The following is an 18,563-nucleotide window of genomic DNA, read 5'->3' as shown; positions in this document are numbered from 1 at the left end:
TCATTTTACACGTCTGCTCGAGCTGCGGGAAATTGCATTGCAGTTCCCTTGCTCAACCATTTCCAACCACAGCACTTGAGAAAAGGCGCTTTAATGTGGAAACAAATTGCCACCAAACATCCCCTTTGGCGTCGCACGTTACGGCTGCAATTTTTTATGTTGGTCGGAGCACTGGGCTGTGTGATGAGTTTGGAGAGAGGGGTGGGAGTGCGGGCTAAGCTGGCAGGGTGCTCCCCTTAATTAGGATGCGCGCACACGTGAACGAGACCATTAACGGGAGGGGAGACCTCCCATTCTTGCCAGGTTTGTTGCCCGACTGTTCGCGCGCTGCCAAAGTCGATCAAGCCAGTTGATCTGATTGGAGAGAAAAAAGGCAACAGATATGTTGATAAGCAGCCATATCCGCGTGACGAATAGTAATTAATGTAAGCGCACTTTTCTGCGTAATTATATTACCGAGCTGTACTGTTTGCGTCCGTCACGCGCCTATCGTTCGAAGGCCGCTGCACCATCTAAATGTAAGCGCACGCTGCTTGTTAATTGTTTAAATGAGATTCATCAGCGCTGTGCATCCAAGTGTGTATGCAATTCTACAGTGATGAGATTTAACGCTACATCCTGTGTGCCACGCATGGATAGAATTCATTCATCTTAAGAGGCTTCGTCTGTAGCTTTGCTCGGTATGTATGCCCTTCACTGAGCAAGTGAGTTTGGAGACACGTCTGTTCCATTCTCACCAACCACTCTGAATTGTGGGTGCCATTACCAATAATATATTGTTATAAATGAAAGACCCCGTATTTATTTGCGATGGTTTACCAGAGCTACATTTATTCCCAGTAAAAATACCCCCCCCCCCCCCCATACAACGATGACTATTAACAATTCACAAGTAAATACAGTTAATCAATTAATCAAGTCTCCCAAGCACCAACAAAAATAACCCTTGTATCTCAAATAACTCTCGCACCCTCACCTGGTTAAATCAAATCCACACTGGATTCGTATTAATTCTTCGCCGCCTCCCGGTGGATTTTGATCGCGACGCTCGCCCACGTCTCTGGGCTACCGGCCAGCGAAGTGCGGTGGCATTTTCCCTGGCAGCAACTGCTCCGAAATTTCCTCTAATAATGCGGGGATTTTTTGTTGTTATTGTTGTCTATGCTCGGTGAACATGCGGGGAGGGGAGTGAAGAAGAAGAAGAAGCAGGAGGAGGAGGAGGTGCTGCAGTGCACAATGGAAACTGCAGCCACTAAAAAAAAATCCCCTCCTCACCAGCCTCTCCCCTATCCGTTGTTTTTTTTTCGTGCCGTCCCGGGGCGTGACGTAAGCCGCTGGGCTGCGCTAAAGTGCCCTCTCCCTTCCCCTCCCTCCTTCCCTCCTGCCTTTGGGTTATGTGCAGAGAGGCGAGAGAGGGAGAGAGACTGGTGGAGCTGGCGAGGTGTGGGAGTGCCTTTAGCTTGAATGTGAAACGCGTGCGCGCGTACCACCACCAACCAACCAGAAGTGCCCAAGGTAGAAATTTGCGCCGTCTCTTCTGTGTCCCATCCCGCGCATCTATTCACTGCCTCGTTAATGCTCCGTGTCTCTCTGCACCTTTCAAGTGCACTTTAAACAAAAACTAAAAACAACATCAGCAGCAATTATCGCTACCGGGGAGAGCTTTCACTCAATTTGATATCATTTAATTTTCTATAAATTTCCTCGCAAGCTCACCCTCTCGCGCGTCGCTTGCGTGGGAGAGGGCATCGTCTTGCTGCAGGCTAGCCGGCGCTGGGTGTTCGAGCCACTCCCGACTGCTGAACGACTCGGCTCCCATCGCCAATCACACCCGTGGGAAGAAGACACCGCGGCGCAATCAACAAGACCGGTAAGTTACAAACTACATGTTTACATCACGCACCGCGTGCTGCTGTATAAGCAGCGCGCTCCGGCAGGAGTAAATATGCACTTTTATGCACGTATTCCAGCATGCTGATTGCACAACGTGCATGCACTATTCGTATAAATCCATGAACCCAATGCGTGATAATAATTCGAATTAACGGCCCTTTGCCAATCCACTGGTGAATGATGACAGTGAGGCTTGTTTGACCATATTGCACCACGCTGGTCAGTGCCGGGTTGAGTTGAAGGAGGTGGTGGCCAGGACTGGTTGACATCGCACTCGCTTGTAATGTCATGGACGGGAATCCAACTCGGCTTGCGGGACTCTCATCGCAATGGCGCTCACCACCGCACCACCGCTTCACCAACCCAATGCGCATGTTAGACGCAATCATAACTCAATGCGAAAATCAATCGTGGTGTATTATTTTCGGAAGAAACCCCAAAAAGACGAGGTAAGATGCATGTATATACATTCAGCGTTTAACATGCAGTATATGCAAATAGCATGTAAAGTAGCGTCAATATGTATCACTGGAGTGTGTTCATCACAATTGTGATTAACAACCGAATGAGAGCCTCTGGAATATATTTTTCAAGAGAGAGAGATCTGGAAAGAAGGTGGCAATTGAGAACATGTCAGGGTATATGATACTGCATCGATAATTGTTTTGTGTGATGGGGAAAAAACCCCAACAAATTACCACGTACTGTGCTCATCTATTAATGTACATTGTGTAATCAATGTATGTATACGTTTGTATACAACACAATCATGCACGTATACCCTCTTCGCATGGAACATACATTATTAGACAGTTATCTGCAGTTTATTACAATATGCGTACATACGTATGTGCGTGCGTGCATTTGTACATGTGTTCAAATGTATATAAATATACCTATGTGTTGTTGTTGCTGCCTTTCCCCTCCGCCCCTAAGGCTGCAGCGTTGCGTTGCGATGTATGCAATATGCCCTGCTCGGCGAGCAGCGGAAATTTTTTTTTTAAAGTGACAACCGCTGGCACTGGGTGGGCAAATGCTTCAGTGAGCTGAAGTGTCCACACATCGATGTCCCGAAAAATCCACCGCGTTTCGCGCGCACACAAAAAAAAGGTGGCAAGGCGAGGTCTTTAACGAAGGCGATTACTGGGAGTTTATAACGAGAGCGAAACCTCCCGTGATGCCACGGAATATCCAGGGATAATTATTAACAAGCGAGCACGCAAGGGGGCCTCGTTGCATTTAAAGGGCTGTGAGGACGGTGGCGTTAACTGCTGCTGCTGCTGGTAGTGGCATAAAGCCTCATTAAACAGGTGGGCACGCGGTGGGTGGGGTGTGAAATACCACAAAGACAAACATGTTCCCGACAGTCACAACAGGATGTTGGGCCAAGTGCTGTTTGCGAGCACCTATTAAGGTTGGCACGGCACACGAGGGGTTGGATGGCCAAAACCGCTCGCCGGCCGCCTTTGTATCGTCTGTGTTGATGCTTGCACACCGCACCAGGTGCTGAGTCGACCGAGGTTAAGGCCGACGACCGTGTTCAAATATTCGCCACGGTTATTTTACCGTGAGCTGGAATTGAACGTGGCCACCGGTGTCGTGTACTTGTGTTCATATAGTCATGTACTGGCCCTTTGTCACTCCACTGCTTGATGTAGGGCCCTCCCCACGCCTGTGCAGGTCGCGAGGGTGATTTTTTTTACCGTAGCCGATGACCATGCTGGCTTGTGCGGGTTTGTGAAAGGCGGGGGAGCAAAGACGCAGACGCACAGAAGTACTGTGCAACAACGGGCTTCCCTGCACTGCCCTCTACTGCCCACCACGTACGGCCCAGCCTGCAAGCCCTACGGAAAACTGTTTGTGCATGGCGAGCACCCATCTAGGCACTATCAAGGCTAAATACCTGCTTAGCTTCCAAATCGCGTGAGCAGATCCCGGGTGATTATACATGTCGAACGCATACACGGCTATAATAAACACATACGTGTAATATCTATCAACATTGTGCATATCCAGAGCACAATTATTCATAGCCAGACAATAAAACACACACCTGTATCATCTAACGTGTATCATGCATATTAAATTAGATGTATTCATGAAATGGCAAAGTCTTCCTTTCCACTCATTAAAATGAAATGACATTGATTTAACGACTGTATTTTAATTCACCTGGCACTTTATACATTCAGTGAAGCACCGACTTTAAACTTTACTCATACAACACTTGTGTGCTTACGATTGCATACATATTCAACATATACGTTCCATATAAATGTGATAAGCCTAAATCATGTACCTTGTATAATAGTTACTGATAACTGTGTAAAAACATGCTCATATATATAAAGACCAATATCTATAAAATCTAGAGACCAATGAATGAACACATACTGTACTATATATTATATGCACGCACTTATAAAAGACACACACCTAATCGTGCATACATAGTGGATGACTAAATCGTATACGCAGTGGCTGTAAAACACTTTCATGGCCCATTCCTATAAACACAAACCTACCTACATAGGCATGCGCATCTATAAATACATGCCTTTCCAGCTTGGTTACCGTATGGTCAAATAGCTCCTCATAATCCACACTGCGTGGCGAGACCTCGTGAAGCAGTGGATTGTCAAAGGGCTTGCTGTGCGTTCACACACACGGAGACGTGCACACTGACTCGTAAACGCACTCAAGTGAAGAATTTACAGCTCCCTTTCAATCCACTGCCCTTCGTGCCCCCTCGGGCACGCGGGGGTTGCTTGACCTTACTTCACCAAACTGGTCAATGCGGGGGTTGGTGAAGGTTGGGGAGCTGGTGACCAGGACCAGTTCCAACATCATTAGCCACACATAGACAATGAGTGTTCCCTTTCATCCTGCGTGTATACGCCGTTGAAGCAAGTGGCGTTAGTGAGAGCTCTAGTGAGAAACTGGCAGGACGATGTGGGACCACCACACGATTGTTGTCCAGTGCCAGGTACTAATTTTGAGGCTGAGTCAACCGACAGGATGCTCAGTCCAGGCTCAATTGATCTATGTCACACACACACACAGACAAAGATTTTTCCATGTAGACATATAGATAGACATACGAACCGTGGTGGCAGGTGCTGGTAGTCGGCACTCAAGCATGCCAGCGCGGGACATGAGCAGGTGGTGTGGTGAGATCCATTCCCAGCCACCTTTGTCTCTCTAGTGCTGATGTTCATACACCGTGCCAGGCATTAATTTGAGTCAACTTGGGGCAGGCCCAGGACCAGATCAGATAATCACCACTGACGTTAACCATGACTGGGAATCGAACACAGGTTTCATACTCTTAGGTTTTTTCGGTAAAGTCACCGAAAAAACCTAAGAGTATGAATCCTTGCAGTCACGAAAGCTTTAAATCTAGAACGAGCACAGGTCACCAGGTTCGTAGCGCAAGTTCGCTAACCACTCCGCCACCGCTCCCCACACTATTACAAAAAACAAAGACAAAATTCCCCCGTATAGCTGCAATAGACTGTTGGGGCAAGTGATGTCAGCGAGCACACTATTACACACGCACACGTACCTTCATGCGCATCTATAAAGACACGCCCCTTTGTCAGTTTCTTGGCGAGCTCTTTTATTCTTGCAAATGCCAGTAAAGAGAGGCTGGTGTGGTGGGGCCAGCAACACAACCAGTTGCCAATTTCTCTCCATGGCTGGCATCAATGCTAATTTTAGGCTGAGTCCACCTAGGGGAAGCCCATACAAGGGCGTGTGATTAATATGGATTGCTGCTAATGTGTTAGACTGGGAGTCAAACCAAGGTTTGTGTATTTATGGCCGAGCAGCATTAACCCTGCATGCTCAACACGCTATAAACGCACTTCCTTATTAATATTTTCACACCACGTACATATTAATAGATACAAATACGCACACGAACACAGATGCACCATTGTTCGTAGCCAGAGTGTTTTAAAGCCGGGTGCAGCAGCAGCAGCAGTCCCTGTGTTTGTAGCGGCCGATAACCATTGCAGCTTAATAACCATTGCTACAGTCTACATTATAAACTGGCAGTACACTCACCAAACTTAATAACAAGGCTACAGTCCATATTATAGATTGCTAGTACACTCACTCCGATTAAGAACCAGGCTACAGTCTACATTAGTGTTATTTTTATTGTATTCACTTTTTTTTTCTATCTATGTGGCTTTACCGAAAGAACCAAACAATTAGTAGCAGCCGGTTTCCAGCGCTATAGAACGTGCTGCCAATGTGGCTGCGACAGCGTTGACTCGCTGCTGAAGGATGGATTCTGTTGCTCGCCTACGAACTCCTACAACTGTCGATTATCTTCAATAACATCGCTTGCAATTGCATTTTACGCATATCCTTGTCCGTTTACATAATTGGTCCAATCGTCACCCTATATTCGTATAATTAATATGTCGATTGAGTTGTCATTGCTGCTGTGAACATCTAAAGAATAATCTGTCCGAGCTGAGAATGTATTATTTGACATTGATTTGTGCAAAATTTTTGATTTCTCATGTGATACCATTGTTTGTTTGTACTGATTTCTATTTGTTTCATTGTTGTGTTTTATTAGCTTTTTGCCCCTGTCATTTTGGAGGCGAAGCTCACTCTTGCAAATGAGACTATCCTGGTGTCTTGAGATCTCACCTGGTAAAACAAAATAAGCTTGAAACATGAAACGACCAACACTAATACAGAACAACCTGAATTTGTATCAATTGTATTCAAAATATAAAGGTGAAGATGGGCAGATATTATGTAAGCGGATAGAAAGCGTTGGCGACGTGTGATCGCAACCAACGGATTCCTGGCACGTGGCAGGGTCAAACACTGTGAGAATTGGCGTTCGGAAGGAAAAAAATATTAATTTAAAGAAATGCAAAGTATAAACGAGGAGTTCTGTGTTGTGTGCGGTACGGCATTCAGTGTTTTTTTTTTCATGAATATGTGTGACCAGGAGCACAATCATCACGATCATCACCAGCCATGGTTTATCCACTGCTAGATCTAGGTCTCCCCAAACCATCAACATCTCTCAAAATCAGGTCATACATTCGAGTCCAGGTCAAGGGGTCGACTCAGCCCATCATCCCGTCAGGGTCATAAAATTGATACCATTTTGTAGAGGGTCAAAAACCTCTTATTGCACTGTGAGGCATGTGTCAGGAAGTTTGAAGGACATAAACTGCAATATGATCATGCAGTTTATGACAAAGATGTCATATTAGAGACTTGTCCCCACTGGTTTTGGTCAGCCACTGCTAATAAGCCCCACGCATTGATCGCTTGAGTTCAGGAACACTACATCATGGGTCCTCCTTTGCCAGTACCAAAATATACTAATAGGGTTTTTCCCCTTTTTTTGGCAACAAAACTGACACCTTTTGCAAGGAACCATGCTTACATTAACCACAATACTTGCAGTCAAATGCAAAAAAAAACTATACTCTGATAATTTATGCATTGTCTTTGAAACTGATTGGTCCACACCAGAGACAGCTTTCTTTAGAGCATAGTCTCATATGGTGTTCGACCAGATGACGCCTTTTAGTATATTCAGGAACACTACTTCACTAATATTTAAACAGCCAGCGATTCATTAGCCAGAGAACTGAGGGGTTTTGGTGAAATATTCTTGCGTATTGGCGCCTCACGCATGGTGGGCGAACTCGCTAAATTACCGCCGAGTCGTTATGGCGGGCAGCGTAGGTGGTGTGTCGCTCTCCGCGCTGACATTGATCCAAGTGCACGTGTGTTCCCCGTGCCTCCCAACACGGCTTGTTCAATTCATCATCAACGTCCCGCCGCCAGCAGCCGCTGCCGTTGTTTTGACACTACATTTACCCAACCTCTGAGAATTCCAATTCGTGATGGTAGCTGAGAGGGCAACTGCTGAGACTCGGCTAATTTTAGCACTGGGTGAGAGAACCCCCCCTCCCCTCTCCCTTTGTTATTTAGTGTTAAAGACAGCATCTAGAATCCCACCTTTGTCTGTCTCTCCCTCGGAGCACCGGTCACCACAACCGCTTAATCCCCCCAAACTCGCATTTGATCGAGCCCTGCGATGTGGCAGCAATCTTAAATTACGTTGGTGCTTGGAATTATTGATGTAAAAATAAAATGCCCAGCAGACACCCCTGTGTTTTTATGTATTCTCTATACAAAGTGGTGCTTTTCAGCGATCGGTCCTGTTTGTTTAAAGTGCAGAAAATGCAACTGGAATGAAAATCAATCACTGTCCCTTATTTCACCCGGTCAGAGAAATTGAGATGTATTGCACGTTTATCAACAGAGGCCCCTGTGACCATAGTTTCATAGGGACCGATACGTGTGGAATACTATATATTCTTGCGAGGTGTTTTCAGATGTTCTGTGACACAAACACCATGTAAAATGGTGGACAATTTATATTATGATTGCCAGTTAATACTAACAATAATGACAAGAACCAATAACCCCAAAAATCATGATGGATATCATTATCATCAAATGTTATTATCTGAAAGTCATTTGTTGAATACAACTGAATGTCCGTTATGTAATCAGGTAGGAGATCATTGTGATTCATGATTTATTTTGCATTTTTATTCATGTGTGTTGAGGTGAATGCTATCTCAGACCGTAGGCCAGACCACGTGGTATTTTTACCACTCCTTGAATGTCAAGTCCTACCATCAGGGAATCACAAATGTGAACAAATTCAAGGGTTTGAGGTCAATTATTGCCTGAGGGCATCCACCTGCTTTGCAATTCCTCGCTTCATATTTTAATAATGTGGGCGTTTAAAAATAAATCGCCAATTATATCAAAATTGTGCCACTGGCATCCAAATACAACGAATTTTCATCTCGCGGAACCATGATAATCACAGAGTTGCACGACCCATTAATAAGTGAGCTGTGAGTGACATCACTGGCCTGAGTCTGACATTCGTTAAAGATCTGGCTTACCACCTCCCATAAACTATGCTATAAAATCGTTGGTGCAGATGGGTGGGTACCTCAGAGCCAAGCAAGGGAAAATTGAGTGTAAAACATAATTTATAGGAGTTGCTTTTTTGTGCATTTGTTGAAAGCCAGGCAGAGACTATCAACATACCACACGGAGGAATCTCATGTACTTTACATGGCAATGGAGAAGATTGTTCGACACGTGAAGCTGGCATATTGCTCTTGAAGGACACATTTTTCTTTTAAAACGAAGAAAAATAATTTGTTGAAAATGTTCTCAAAAAAGCAATTGCGATAGCAAAGTTCTTTCGTTACAAACTTCTGTCCTTGCCACGGCACCAATTCTCGTTGACATTTCCTTGGCCAAAAAAACCCCACAAACTCATTGAGGGTCTTGAGAGCCGTGACAGCACACTGACGTCAATGCAAGATGTAATAAATTCAGAGATCTCAGAATGCAGTGCACATCAAAGGGATGCACCTGGGAGGTTAATGCAGGTCATAAATTGCAAATAAATAAGGATCGGCCATTCAACCCCTTTTCCTACATTTAATGAGCTGCCTGGATGGGCTGTAAGGTGCATTTGCAAGTTCATCAGCGGTGTGAATCATGCATATGCAAATGTAGGCCTCAATATTATATATCCACAATGCATTGCCACGTTTAAATTATTTTACACACACTACATTGGGGCACTTTTGGATTGTACATGTTCATGTGTCTATTTGCAGTTTATTTTTTTACAATTAAACCACGTAACAAGGGTTACATTATTTAAAGTGTAGCTTCACTCGCATGGCTCATGAAGGCCAATATCCAAAGCCTGACACTTGAATCCAGGGACTCAAGAGATTCTGAATGACTACTCTTACATCATTATCATACATGGTCTATCCACTGGTGGAGGAAGGCCTCATATCGTTACCGTCCCACATGGTCCCAGAAGCCAAAGTCCATCTCTCTCCTGCACAAGCTGATTTCAACATTCCGCCTCTGCAGTAGACGTCCTTTCAGACCTGTTCCCTCCTTTGGTTCTGACGTTATGACATCGCTCCATAAGATCTGTGCACGTGATGTACAATGTCCCGTGGCCAATTAACAGCATGTATATCTTATTATTAAAAAGCCACTGGACCTAGACACTTTTAAATATAGATTGAAAACTCATTTCTTTAGAACTGCTTTTTGTCTTTAGTTTGTTGTCCTTCCCCCGCACCTCCGATTAGCACTGTTGGCTACGTACGGTGCGAAAGAATTTCAGCATACATGTGGCCCGCCAAAAAGTAGATTTATAGATCCTGTACTAGAACTACATACGACATATGATCATCAGATGACTAGCTAGGTGACCCACATGACAAATATGGTGTCGCCTGTTCGAGCATTGAGTGGGCACTAGTCGACTTGAGTTGACTCCAACGCGGGTGGATAAATATAGGTTTTGGTGTGCGTTACATTTGATGGATACAACCCAAATGCCAGTGCCTATATGTAAATGTAAAGGTACAGCCCTGCAATTGCTCGCACATACCACAGCTATCAGAACTTCCACTAGAAGGAGCTCGAGAGAGCCGCCGTAGAGGGTATTTCGGTCTACTCTTCAACACTGGCCAGATGCCTTGGAAGAGGTGGGAATACCTACACTTTACCCCACCACACGAGCCTAGCCGATTGACTAGCTGTGGTACGGTGTACCCATTTATACTGCTGGGTAATGACTATACATGATCAATGGCCATAATTTAAATATTAATTGGTTTAGTGATTGATTTGATCGAGGCCATTATTGACAAGCCTCGTTACCCAGATAGGCTCAAGTGGAACCACACACACCCATCTGCGTGGCTGAAGTGAACACAGCCCAGTGGTATATACAGCACGAAGGCTATCGGGCAAAAGAACCATGACATGATTTTCAAGTCGAGTCACATTGACATCTGGTTGTGATCTTGGAAAGATAATTTTGGACCAGATGCCAAGAGTACGTTTGAAATTAAATTTGGTGGATATCTTTTGGTAAACTAAAAGGGCATACGCTAGCTTAATGAAGATGTGTTCCAGACTAAGAGAAGACAATGGATTCGGTTTTTTTTTTAACAATCTCGTGCAGCCCAATAAATGTGTGCAATTTATATTCCCGCACCCTGCACACACACAACATTCACGATGATCGTTTTCAAGCCACTAATATGAAGAACGTGCCTTTAAGGAATCCAAAGTTGACGTGCAGTGCGAACTATTAAATGTATATCCTACCCACAAGCCACGCTTGCCTGAGATAAACATGATTCCATATGGGTCTTATGCTACAAAATCAGTAGAACGAATGCCAATCTATAGCCAATTGATCCCTGCAACTGAACATGTATATCTTCATGCCAGCAACAATTGTCTAAACATTGAAAGGTTGCATACAGATTTTGGGAAGTTTTATGAAAATACTTTCGATTATGAACTTCTATAGCAACTTATGCAAACAAACAAAAAATCCCTCTGCATATTCATAACTAACACTGCTTTGAGCAGAACTATTATAATAGGCAACGTATCGCCGTGTCAGCAAATAGAGAGGCCACAGGGATAGTGAAGAAGGTGCCATTGATCCATGACATCCAGAGGTCGCAACCGGGTACCCGATACCCATACCCTACCCGATACCCGGCTACCCGTACCCGGCTGGGTACGGGTACGGGTACCCGTTTGCGACCCTGGTGCGGCTGGTTACGGATACGGGTAGGCCGTGAGTCACTAGTGAGTAACTGTTTGTCACTCATTTCCCAACGTCTTGTCTCTTCTCACAATTCAAGTTCCTAGAATCAACCCACCCGTGCCTGCAACATGGCTTCATCCCAGAGGTCGCAATCGGGTACCCGATACCCGTACCCTACCCGTACCCGGCCGGGTACGGGTAGGGTACCCGTTTGCAACCCTGGTACGGCCGGGTACGGGTAAGGAATCAAAACCCGTTTGCTACCTCTGATGACATCACATTTTATACACTTTTCCTTTTTAAGGCAGTTTTATTGTTGAATATTTTCAGGGGGGTGGGGGGTTGGTTGCTATTGTACTACTTTTATTTACCAGGTAAGGCCCCACTAAGATCTTTTTCAGAAGCGATCTGGCTATCACGAATCATAGCTCAACTAAGTCGCTTATCATCACGTGGAAATTTATAGCAGCCAAATCCTATAAAGGCATGATTCTAAATGTGGAGGGGAAGACCCGGAGAAGAATCCACACGACCACGGGGGTAACATGCCAACTCCATATCTACAGCAGGCGTCAGGGTCCGGGTCGAACCCACCGCTACCAATACAGTATCACCAAATAAATTAGTTGTATTTTTCGATTTAAAGCTTTCGTGACTGCAGAGATTCATCTTCTTGGATCTTTCGGTAAAGTCACGTAGAAGGGAAAAACATTTTTTATTATGTTTTATTTTTATTCTTTTATTATTTCCCTTCTACGTGACTTTACTGAAAGAACCAAGAAGAGAAATTAGTTGTATTTAATCTTGCTGTTTGTTGTTGGCCACTTTGCATTTTGGGTATCAGGGCCTGTGCCTCGCAACCTGTGCTAATAAAATAATCATGGGGCAGCAGCGGCAGCAGCATTTGAGTACAGTGCTCGGTTCAGAATCAGAATCTCTTATTTAGACTGGATGAATTCGATGAGCTATGAAGCTCTTTGTCACAGATGGGGGTGGGGGGGGGGGGGAGTTCCTCAATATGGTGATAGGAACACAGGGAACAGTAACAAACAATGTCCAGAACTTAAACAATATCAATAATAATGATAATCATCCAGCCAATTCACAATGACTGAATACCCAGTACCTCTGGGATGCCCTGCAAGGATGCACAGATAACAGGCGTGTAATGATTCACTGAATCAAATCGATTCTCATTCTTATGCTACACGCATCAAACAATGCCCTTGAGAATTGATCATTTACGGTTTATGCATATTATGGGCTGTTTTTACATGCAGTGATTTAGGCTACTGGATTAAACAGAGTTTTTTTATTTTGAAAAAATACAAGAGGCAGGACAAATTAGAAGCGGTGCAAACAAGACGGCAACACTCATCTTCATCATCCATTTTTCGAGTGAAAGAAAGGGCCTCCCCAAGCCACCACCATCTGCCACGATCCTGCAGGGCCCATGAAGGAGACAGCCAAAATGAGACCAAAAAATTATAAATTCTTGAAAAGAATATTGACCCTGATGACGATGCATCATCATTACAGAGGGGGGTGATCAAAACACCAACATCTGCATCTTATTTGTGATATCGCCAAACAAGATTATGTTTCTGCCTATGAAATAAACAAGAGCAGGATGGATAATTTGGTTTGTGTGACCCACGGATGGCACAAGGGGAGTCCTTAAACCAGTATTGTACACCAGAGGAAGGCCCAATATTTAATAGTTGATGCGTCATGTGCCATATATATGATGCGTAGGATCATCAGCAGCAGCAATGTTCGATCCACTGTTGGATGAAGGCCTCCTAAGCCACTACAATCACTCACGATCCTGCGATGTAACTGTCGCTCGTGGCCCTGGGATGTGGTAATCCACTTAGCACCGGCATACAAGCTGATTTCATCTCTCCATAACAAATAGGATACTGAATGTTATAATGACATTTTATCCGGTAAAATATGTCGTGTATCAAAACTTTTAAGAGGCCCCTGCATTGGCACGTGTGGCCGGAAGTGTTTTGGATGTGGGCAGAAACTGGAGAGCCCAAAAGATTGCCCAAACATACGGTCCACGCAGACAGGTTCGCTGCCAACATCCCGAATATCTCGCAACCCAACACGCCTAGGAGTGTGCCCAACCGATGCGATCCACAAATAAGTATAACCCGTAAAAACAAAGTTTTTCACTATAAATCCTTTATATGCGTGGCGGCTAGAGTCCTCTCGTCCTCTGGCTTGAGGTGGCTGCCACCTATGGGTCAGATGATTGCATTGCACCATTAAGCAATTGGTAATTAAATATAATATTTTTGTCCTAAAAAGCGTAAAATTTTGGAAAAAATTTTCACGAACATTAATTGTCACGCACAACGAGTCTGTGTGGAAAATGTCAGCTCGATGGGATCACGGGAAGTGGGTTAAAAAACGACCGAAAGATTTGCACGGTCCTAAGCAAGCAAGCGAACTTAATATAAAAGATTTAAAAACCATGGCCTCGATGCCCCGCGCGTACTATGGCAATATTCTATAACAAGCACACGGGGACGAGGATGCTGCGTGCATCGCCGTGCACGCTCGCCCCCAAACTAACGACGGTTTTCAGTTAAGTTTCATTTATTAGGTATAACCCTGTGAGCCATTCGGCTCTTGAATCGGGTGCAACCGCAACAAACAAAAAATATGAACAAGAAAACATCTTAAAGTGACTATGCGCAAACAGAAAAATCCAGGAAAAAACTGCAAAGTCTCCCAGAAAAAAAAGCACCGTACACCAACGCTGTGTGCAAAAATCCCAGTGGGATGCAAGTCAAACAACAACAACAACCACAAGACAACTTAGATTAAAGCCATCATTCTAACGCCGTAATACAACAAACAAACGTGGCCAAACCAAAAAAATCACCAAAATAAAGCCATAAGCAATGTAACAGTGATCATAGGAACTGTGCCCGAAATTTCACAATAAACGACATACACAACATGTACCACCAAACCCTGTAGCATGTACCACCAAACCCAAGGCACGAGCCTTGCAAGAAAGCCGTCGTGAGCGCAGAGTGAAATGCACCCCCGCCGCACAAGTCGGTACGCTCGTGCCGATGTTCCCTGTTTCTCATTGACGGTTGTGATAATTATCAAACATGTATACAATTACACACGCACGCACAGCTAAGCGTTACAGAGGAAGGCAACACATGTTAACATCGGAGTGCCTTTCCAAAACAACGTTTGCCAGAAATGCCGTGAAAAGAAGGGGGAGAAATATTTTATATTTCTAAAAAATATTTTTTTTTACAGTAAAAAAAACTGTTTATTGGTTACCGCCTCTTTCATATTTAATCTTCCCTTTCATCTCACTGCGAAAAATGACATTTACATGAAGTAAAAATGTCATGAAAATATCGCATCGAAAGCTGCTTGATCCGCAGAAGGAGAGTACACGCTTTGCAAGATCATCGCTGCCACCTTGCATGAGCATTACAATTCCGTCTGTTGTCGTGCGTGTGTGTAACGTATATTAATATCCTTTGTGCGTGCGTGTGTGTGGCGATATACGGGGGGGGGACATTTGTACCCAAAGTCGCTGTAACCACCATAAAGAAATAACCGAGCAAGCGAGGAGCAATTAGGGAGCATTGTACAGGATGCATCCCATGCCCCTAGAGTAAAACACGATTTGCACAAAACAGATTTTATCTTTCAAATGAGACATTGAGGCACAATGAGAGCTGTGAGCCAAGGCTTATTAATGGGCATGACATTTAAGATTGGCATGTGTGTCCCCGCTGCGCATTGTTAATCCTCGCCATATTTGAAGCTGTTTTATCTTAATTTGGTAGATAAATTGTGTTTTTCTTTGGCACTGCCATCATCACCGACTGTTTGCACATGCGCGTGTAGTTTTTAATTGTGTTCAATTCGGTGAGACGGCAACGCGAATAATACCAGAATCATGCTCCTATGCGCGTAAATCTTATTGGATCTTATGAAGTAGAACAGCATTGAGCCCTGTTGAGTACTTGAATGGGTGACCACCCCTCAGGACTTTCCAGGTGTTGTCGGCATGGGGCTGCAAGGTGTGGCCATGAGATGGAAATGCTGAGCGTCGCCCCTCGTTTCCCGTGGTGGGTTTTCTCTCACACACGACATGCCATTGCAGGGCCACTTCTGAAGGCCAGTCTTGAGACTCAGTCAGGTTTATCCTGGAAAATAATTGGCATGTATTATTACACGCGTGTAAATGTGCGTGCACGTGTTTCTTGTTGGGTATGTTTGGGGTACCGTGGTGGCGAGATGTTAACTACCTCGCCTGGTATACAGGGAGTCGTAGGTTCGACCCCGACTCTCACGTCTGTATATTTGGAGTTTGCATGTTCTCCCCATGGTCACGTGGAATTTTCTCCAAGTCCTCCGGTTTTTTCCTCCACATTTAGAAACACGCGTTTAGAGTATTTGGCCGCTTTAAAACGCCACGTGATAAGCCACTTTGCTGGGCTATCATTTGTGGCCAGGTCGCTTCTGAAAAAAGCTATATAGCTCCGTGGAACTTACCTGGTAAATAAAAAATAGTTGATTTATTTTATGTGTTGGGGTTAAGGTAGGGAGGTGGCACGGGATGAGTGGATTGACTTCGACAAATTCATATTGGTGAAGCAAGATTCTAACCCAGGAATTCAACGTTGCCAGTTGACTGCTCCGACAAGGGCAAAGCAATATCCCTCCTGAGCCATCGCAGCCTACCTCTCGCAGCGATGTTTGTGCCCTCGGCTTAATTAAAAGCGATAGGCGAGTGCCACGAGTGGCATAACACGATCCACGAGCTTCATGGTGCCAGTTAAAAGGTGGAAGAGAATTCCGTTGAGTGAAATGCAATAAAATGGCATCCCCTGCATCCAGTAATATATTTTTGTACCAGTTTAATCACTCCGATGCTCGAGGCTCACAGTGGGGTCATATTTTTCCGTGTTATAGGGTCCGCTGTGAGAATTACGCCGTCAGACTGAAATTGCTGAGACTCTGGAATGCCTCGCTCTGTTGTGCGTGCTCTCCTATGTCCTGAACCACGGATGACACACGTGCAAGAACTTCACCGTTTAGATTTCTGGACGTACGTATGTGTGGAACTACTGGGCATCTGTAAAAAAGAGCTTTATAGCGCATCTGATTCCTCCTGTATAAATACATATTCTGATTCTGATCATTGTCACATAACATGTGTCCGAATTAACCATAATAGAGGTTTTTGGGTTAGATCGCGTAAATATAAATGTTTGTTAAACCCGCCACCACCCGACACAGCCAATGAGTAAGGTTTGTCACGTATACAAAACATGCCAATTCGTTACTAGTTTTGGTGGTGGTGGGTTTAACCTCTATAATTATGGACAATATTGGTCACAAAAGCCTACATGTTAAGCTGTCCGAATTAAGTACGCAAATAAATTGATCGTATATGTAAATAAAGCAGATATTTGTTGACATGACTATAGCTCAACAAAAAATATGCTTGAAATAATTAAACAAGCTGTACATGTGTGGTTTGTTGTATTTTTTGTTCGTTGTTGGAAAGCATTCAAAAAAGAATGTAGTGTATTATTCATGTCCTGAGTTGTTTTGTTATGAATTATTTATCTTGCCTACGAGGCATGTAAGGAAATAACAAAAAATGTGGAAAAAATGAACAATCTTAGCAAAACGTGAAATATAATTTGCTTAAAAGCGCCGGGTAGACTTTGGTATGCAACCTCAACACGGTGTAACCTTCATAAAAATGTCAGAGATCATTACACATTATTATTATTATCAATCAATACATTTTTCATGCCGAGAACGACGCAGTAGCCAGGCTACACAGCTTTGCAGGAAGAAAAACAATTGCATGTAATTTAATTTCAGAATTTGTGAAATTATGTTTCTAATTTGAGATTTTTGGGAGAACATTCGAAAATAATGGCCTACTCTTGTGACTCTCACAGGGTCTAGAATATAAATTCCGAAGTAAATGCTGCATTATGATAATTAAATAACAATAGGCCATGACAATTGGATCCATGATGGCCACGTCGGGACCTTGCGCCTTCAGCACTGAGCCTGGGTTTGAACCCAACGAGATTTTTAAGTGGAGCAAGTTGATGCTCGTTAAAGCCTGTTCCACCAATTACTACTGAAAGCATGACAAGAAAAACCTCTATTCATATTCGTTATTCTCAATCAGCCTAGCACATTTCAGGGTGTTACATTTTGCATACGCGTTGAATCAGATTACGGAAATGTGGCGAATTGCTCTTTACGGAACGTGACTTGGCACTGCTTGGTGTTGGCCAAGAGTGGTGTCACTCCAATATTGGAGTGACACCAAAATTGGAGTGACACAAAAACCAAGGTGGCCAAGAGATAGGAGTGTTTATCCCTCATGTGCTTGGGGTTTCTCTGGGTGTTCGGATTTCCTCCCAAATTCTCAAAAAGTTGTTCACAGTGTTGTCAAAACAACCTGAATGCAGTGATATTATGTAAATGATTTCCTGGGTGGCATTATTTGTAATGCACTTAAATACGCATACGTACCATTATTGTTGTGTGTGTGTGTGTGGGGGGGGGGCGTAAATCTCAATTTTATTTTTTTATTACCTCGTAACATTTTAGGACTATTTTATGACAAAAAAAATTACCTATATTGACTGTAGGAATTTTGGATTTTTAAGCAATAAGATCCAATGTATTGTGTACAGCAAAGTGCTGTATTCTATTTCAAATATATAATTGTTCATAGTTTAACTTTGCAGGAGCCACACTGCGGGCAGCAGAGGGCAATTGCAGTGCAATCCATTGTTGTACTGTGCTATGATCCCATATCATTGCTTCCCACCTTCACTAACCAGCACGTTGGAGTATGGTCAAATAACCCTCAACGACCCTCATGGCATGGGGTGGCCCTATTCTGGAATGTTACCCGCAGGAGATGGCTTTTGAAGTCGTGAACGTCCACACACAA

General features: G+C 44.0%; 1 protein-coding gene across 1 annotated transcript in view; it reads left to right on the top strand.

The window, feature by feature from the left end:
* The first annotated feature begins 1,436 nt into the window (after positions 1-1,436).
* Positions 1,437-18,563, top strand: part of LOC144722318 (visinin-like protein 1) — a 42,772-nt gene continuing 25,645 nt past the window's right edge. Inside the window, exon 1 of the mRNA XM_078600479.1 lies at positions 1,437-1,870. The gene's annotated coding sequence lies outside the window, so the exon portion shown is untranslated. The remainder of the gene's footprint in view (positions 1,871-18,563) is intronic.

Source organism: Lampetra planeri, chromosome 14, assembly GCF_965212315.1.
Source record: "Lampetra planeri chromosome 14, kcLamPlan1.2.h2, whole genome shotgun sequence".
Classification (NCBI taxonomy): Eukaryota; Metazoa; Chordata; class Hyperoartia; order Petromyzontiformes; family Petromyzontidae; genus Lampetra; species Lampetra planeri.
Note: the sequence above shows the minus strand (reverse complement) of the source record. Positions and strands in the feature narration are given on the sequence as shown.